Source organism: Malania oleifera, chromosome 9 (assembly GCF_029873635.1).
Source record: "Malania oleifera isolate guangnan ecotype guangnan chromosome 9, ASM2987363v1, whole genome shotgun sequence".
In the NCBI taxonomy this organism is placed as follows: domain Eukaryota; kingdom Viridiplantae; phylum Streptophyta; class Magnoliopsida; order Santalales; family Ximeniaceae; genus Malania; species Malania oleifera.
The window spans coordinates 14,706,934-14,713,841 of NC_080425.1; the positions used below are offsets into that span (position 1 = coordinate 14,706,934).

Here is a 6,908-nt window from a genome sequence, read left to right on the forward strand (position 1 = left end):
TTAAAAGAAACTTTTAAAATCCCAATTCACCCCCCTCTTGGGATTACATCTTAGTTTTCAATTGGTATTAGAGCGGGATTACAGTAAATCTTAATTAGAAGTTATATAAAGATTTAAATGGCACACATATGCGTAGCTTCCTTTGAAGAGGGTCAATCTTCAACTACACCTCCGATCTTTTGTGGACTTAATTATACTTTTTAGAAACAAAGAATGAGAATTTACCTTCAAACTATTGACTGGAGAGCATGGAGGGTTGTCACACATGGTGATCTTATCCCTACCAAACTTGTAGATAGAAAAGAATTCCCAAAGAAGAAAAAGACATGACCGAAAACGATCATAAGATGTTTCAAGTTAACTCAAGTGCTATTAATGTTTTATATTGTGATCTTGATATAAATGAATTCAATAAGGTCATGACATGCAAAACAACAAAAGAAATATGAGACAAACTATAGGTAGCCATGAAGGTATCGTTGATGTGAGAGATAATAGAATTGACATGCTTACTAGCAAATATGAAACTTTTAGGATGAATCCGGATGTATCTATTACAAATATGTACACTAGGTTCACTCATATCATAAACTCCTTTAATGTCATAGGAAAAAACTACTCTACATATGAGATGATTCGAAAAATACTTAGGGGACTTTCACCCATTTGGGAACCCAAAGCTACAGCTATAATGGAAGGAAGAAACCTTAAGAATACCTCATTAGATGAGCTAATTGGATCTCTTCTTACCTATGAGATTGCAATAAACGAAAGAAGTGAAAAATCTAAAGCCCAGGAATCCATTGCATTTAAAGCCTCGAATGAAAGCTCTAGTGATGAAGATGAAGAAGAGATGGATGTAAATGAAATAGCTTTCATAATAAAGAAACTTGCAAAAATCCTTAAAAAGAAGAAAAAATTTACAAGAAAAATCCAAAACTCAAACTCAGATGAAGATGAAGAAAAGGAAATCAGTAAGAAGAAAACAAAGACTGAACTTCCAACATGTTATAATTGTAAGAAAGTTGGACACATAAAATCGGATTGTCCAAAACTTAAGAAAGATTTCAAAAAGAAAAAGAAAATGGCAATGAAAGCCATTACATGAGTAAATATTAGTACAAGTAGTTCAAATGGTGAATCAAGTGACCAAGAGGTTGCTTGTTTTATGGCATAGGACAATGATGAAGAGCACAACTCCTTATCCAAATCATTTAATGATTCTTGTGATGATTCATTTAACGAATTCAATAATGAGAGTATGCCATTTTATGAAAAACTACAAAACGAACTATTCAAGGTTCATAAGATTCTAGTCAATATGACCAAAAGATACACATAATTGAAAAATAAGAATGAAAGTGTAATGAAAGAATTTGGATCTCAAAAACTTGCTAAAAGAGAAAAAAAGATTTAAAAATTAAGAGATTAGAAAGTAAGAATGAAAAGGTGATAAAAGAATTAGAAGATCTAAAATCCCAAACTCCCATTGAAGATCTATATATTTTTGAACTAGAAAATAAAATCAGCAAGATGTCTCAAGACCGTTAAGCTGCAAGAAAAGGGTAAAAATACACGACTCAGAAATTGGTGATCTTAAAAGAAAAAATGAGGATCAAGTTAAAATAATCTACAATTTTACTAGAAGAAAGAAGAACTTTGATAAAATGATTGGCACATAGAATGTCTTTGAATAAAGAAGACATAAGATTCAATGGAGCTGAGAATACAAGGAAAAAAGACCTCTACATGGGGTACTTTACAAAAGCCTCCAAAGTTTATGCTAGTACCTCCTCAAATGTTCACACACATATCATATGTTTTCTATGTAAGAAGAAAGGATACATTAAGTTTGAATGTCCATTAAAAAGAAAGAGTGTAAAAATCAAACGAGTTTGGAAAATAAAAGAATCAACTCTTGCTAAACCATCCGGACCCAAGAATGTGTGGATACCTAGATAAAAGACTAGTTCACAAACTAAGGACTCCGAAAATATTAGGATTAGCCATCCACTTTTTAGAAGATAAGAAAGCCACTTAATCCAAGGATATTGAACAAACGAGGTATGAAATTCTTAAAGAAAAGGTTATGAGCTTATTGACAAACTGTAACATTGAAACAAATACAAAAATGGTATTGTTGGCCAAATCAAGAAAGCTTGGATTGTACAACGGCTTATCTTCGAAATCAAGTAAGTCATTTACTTCAAAAAGCCAATTTGAAAAGATATACTACTTGAATTTATAAATACAAATGATCAATGAACGGATATCTTCACAAAACTTCTTCCCGAAGAAAGATTTATATCAATTAGAAGAGAACTTGGGTTGTTACATAGTAGGGAAGTGATTTAAGAAGATTTCATGTCGAGTCAAAAGGGAATTTTTAGAAAGTTGAGAGGGTCAAGTGCATGAGCCTTCAGACCTTAGGCGACTGATGTGCTACTGCTTGCTGAAAAATTAATTCTATAAATTGTCAGGCGACTGAACCAAAAACTTCAGGCGCCTGACTTGACGGGTCTTATATATTTTCAGCGCGACAAACCTTAACTTTTCAGACTCTAGGCTATTGACGTCTATTCCATCACTCACTCGAGCCTCATTCTCTTGATCTCCCTTAATTCTTAGCTCCAAATTCCTCAAATCAAAGCCTCCCAATTACCCTCCTACACCGTTTCCCACGGTTTCTAGGGTTTCACTTGACTGGTTCGATCCTCCAAAATCAAAGATGCCTCGCACCAAAACTACGACAAACCGAGATCCTTCTTTAGGGAGAGATGATAATAACATCGAACAGTGACTCGTAACTCTTCAATTGAATCATCGATATTGATTTCATCTTCGTTCTACGGAGCCAATTTTTGGTAAGATCATGGATACCTTTTTCTTTGATTCAGAAATTTCCGAAATCCTGCCAGTGTTTCAAAATATTGGTTGGAAGAATTTTGTAACTTATCAATCCAAATGCCTGTATGCAAACCTAGTGAAGATCTTCTATGCAAATATGATACATGGTGAAAATGTACTAACCACTGAGGTTAGGAGAAAGATGATAGTTATATCTCCACAAACTTTAGCTCCTATTTTGCATATTAGTTCAGGAGAATTTGAGTGTCCAGCATTTGTTGAAACATGGATTCTAGAGTAAGGTTTCACTCCTGAGGAATTCTTGCCACTAATTATGGTAGAAGAACCTATTTACTTTGGCCATCCTCCAATGTACAAATAGCTGAATCTTCAAGCTCAAATATTTCAGAAAATTATCACAAACAACATCCTACCAAAAGCTGGTTCATATGATCACCTATCCTACGTAGAATGTTTTGTGTTATGGTGTCTGTTGAAAGGGAGGAAACTCGATCTATCTAGCTTAATTCTGAAGTGGATGTGGGTAAAATTAGAAGCTAGTCAAGTCACTCTTCCATATGGTGGTGTTCTAAATCTTCTCTTTGCTCACCTCATTGTTACTACCCCTACTGAACTGTTCATAAAGCGTACACAGTACGACCTTTTCAATTCCACAACCCTGAAACAAATGAGATACGAAAAGTATGGGCAAGGTTGAGTTTTTGAAAGGAGGACGACCACAAAGGCTAGCAGCTGTACCTCCTCCACCTCCAGATTAGCAACAAAGACCTTCAACTGACACTCCTTGGTTTGTACCCTTTCATCATGAGTTCACTACATTCAGCAGAGACACGCGTTCAGGCCTCCAATCACTTCAGGAGAATGTATCCTCATTCCACACTACTTGCTCCTCACTTGACCAGCGCCTTACTCGCATTGAGTAGTATAGGGTTAGCTCATCTCGGAGTGTTGATCTCATGGATACCAACATTGCCCCTCGTAGTGATGCTTCATCTGATGATGAATCTGAAGAAGGAAGTGAGGAGAGTGATGACGAAAAAGCTGAAGCTGATGATGATAATGATAATGATGCCGATGATGATTGATTTTTACTTCTTGTGTTGTATTGCCGTTATCTCTATGGAACTATTTTTTTTTCTTTGTTTATGTTTTGATTTGGCTTGTAACTCCCTTGATTATAACTTTCTGTAATCTTTACTGAATATATGACTATGCTTTTTATGTTTTGTCCTAAGACTCTTTGTGACAATGCTCATTCTTTCTTTTTGATTGATGTCAAAGGGGGAGAGATTTCTTAGAGAGCAAACATGAGAACGTGAGTTGATATCGTAGAGAGCAAATAAAAATGAGAACATAAGAGCATGACAAACATGTGAAACACATAATCTTAACATGAGATATAACATGAGGGAGAAAGCACAAATGGGAATATAAGCAACAAAAGCATAAGCTATAACTATTTGAGATAATACTTTAATTAATACTAAGTTTGTTGAAATGAGCTATAATACTTGATTATGACTTATTGAGTTTTGAACTTGTATTTGAAATCATCATATTTTTTTTAATTTTTTATATATTGTTAAAAGGTATGCTTATTGTAAGGGGGAACCTTATCAAGGTTCTATCATCTTTGCTCTTAATTTGTCATCATAAAAAATGGGGAGATTGTTGGCCTAACATGACTTTCGAATCTTGTTTTGATAATAACAAATAAAGGTTAATTTAACAAGTTATTGTTTAAGTGATGATATTTCAGGAAACTTAGTATGGTAAAGTTCAATAGGTTCAAAGAAATGAAAGTCTAAGATCACAAGTACCATAAAGTTATACTTCATCAACAAGGTGATCAAAAGAAAAGCTCAAGAGGACCAAGATATTCAAAACATGTGGAAGCTTAAAGAATACTCAAGCTCAAGGTAAAGATAAGTCAAAGCAAAGAAATACATGAAAACTTCAAACTTAGAGAGTTTTTAATCTTTTAGGAAGTCTTATATAGGTACTTCATTATAAATAAAATTTTGAATGCTTTAAAATTCATTGAAAACAAAGATGCAGTCCTAAGAGGGGAGGTGAATTAGGTTATTAAAAATTTTTTCAAATCTTTTAATGAATTTTTAAGCCTTTTAATTCTTTCAAAGATTTGGGTCCACAACCAACCAATTCAAGTAAATTAACAATCAAACAAAACTCAATAAAAAAAAATATATTCAATCAAGATGCAATACTTTGATAGATTTAGTTTTGTTGTATGTAGCCCTGTATCTATGATTTATATTCAAGCCCTGTAGTGAATGTGAATTTGAACCAAACCCTATATATATGAAATCGTTCATTCAATGCAAATCACAACTCAATTCCCAAACAACTTAGAATTTAAATAAACTTTTTAGTTAGTTTTTCTTTGGGTATTTACCAACCAACGTACTTCCTTTTGAGGTTTCTGCAAAAGTTTGATCAACAGACATACTACTTTTCAGTTTCCGCAATCCCAAATCAAAATTAAACTTTAAGTTTATTTAACTTCCAAATTACGTAGTTTTTATAATTAAGAAAATTAAATCATCTACGCAGTTTATATATGCTGAATGTAAAGAGAGTAAAGGAAAGAGAGTGAGATCGAGTTTTTACGAGGTTCGACTTATCCATAGCCTACTTTCTCGCCTTTGACAAATCACCAAAGAATTCACTAAAATCAGTTCCTTTGCCGAGTGAAACAACACTGTTTACACACTCCTTCAATAGGTAAGAGTACAGCCTCTCCAAGTGATATCCCCTCACTCGGTCACTCCTTTAATAGGTTAGAGCTACACGTCTCTAAGTGATACCCCATGTTTAGCCAACGATTCAAACAATCATTGGAGTCATCAATCTAGGACCTTACATGTGGGACATTATTTTGCGGTTGATATGTGGGACATTATTTTGCGATCTTTCAGGCAGTTACACACATCTAATGTTCCTATCACTGTTATAGGACCTTACATAGATTAGCTCATATAATTGGGGATCTGCAACTTTGGCGTGGTTGTATAGAGAGATGTGTTGTGCGACACACCTGTGGAGGAGGGTGATCTCCGGTCCTCTACGTTTTCTACAGATCTGGGCATGGGAGAGATGCCCCTCCATAGCTCCTTTGCGCTTAGGTATATTGTAGATTGCGAGGGACATAGACGGTTGTCTAGTTGACTAAGTACTATTGGCATACCGGTTAGTGACAACATGTATTACTATGAAGTTGCACTTAAGTACTACGAATAAGTACTCACTGCTTCATTACATTCTAATATTTAAGTTTTCATTTTGTACAGGTTGAGGGACGACATAAGGACTTCGTCAGTTGTGCAACATACATTGCCCTGGTACAGGTTTGAGTTGGACATGCACAGGGAGCAAGAGGTATTCAACTTTAACAAATCGAAGTTCTTTTTTGTAGGAGATAGATATAGCTGCTTAACTTTTTTTTTTGGTTTATGTGCAGTTCATATAGAGGTTGTACTCCAATGAGGTTATAGCCGACTTACTTGCCGATTATCACGTCGAGAATGACTTATGGGTATCTCGAGTGCCACTCATATGCTTTTATATTGTGGAGTGGTATCTCCCTGATTGAGTTTTACGTTGGCTTGGCTATCAACAGGGCATTCCCGACCCCTTCTCGACATCGGGGGTACATGTACATGTGTACAACCTCCATGCAGTTGATGGACACGGTCGAGCGGTGACCAATTGGACGTCTTTCCACAGGATGTATGTGGATGCATGACAGCATCAGAGAGAGCACATCATCCTAATGATGCTAGAGGATGGTTTTTTGCATTCGGATGACCAATACTTCAGGTGGTATAGGTCCATCACACGATGCTTTGTGACCAGGATCGCCGCTGTATATATGAGCCTTGTATGTAGACATTAACTCACATATTGTATTCTTGTTATATGGATTTTATGATGTGAATGTACTAACTAAATTTTGTTCTATACTGTAACAACCTGCTATTTAACTAGGTTTTTATTTATTTATTTATTATTTTATACCA

The 6,908-nt window shown here is 35.0% G+C and overlaps 1 protein-coding gene across 2 annotated transcripts in view; it reads left to right on the forward strand.

The window, feature by feature from the left end:
* LOC131164618 (J protein JJJ2) overlaps positions 1-6,908 on the forward strand; it is a 29,638-nt gene extending 22,730 nt beyond the window's left edge. For both annotated transcript variants that reach the window (XM_058121936.1, XM_058121937.1), the window contains 2 exons: positions 6,180-6,267; positions 6,350-6,908. The gene's annotated coding sequence lies outside the window, so the exon portion shown is untranslated. The remainder of the gene's footprint in view (positions 1-6,179; positions 6,268-6,349) is intronic.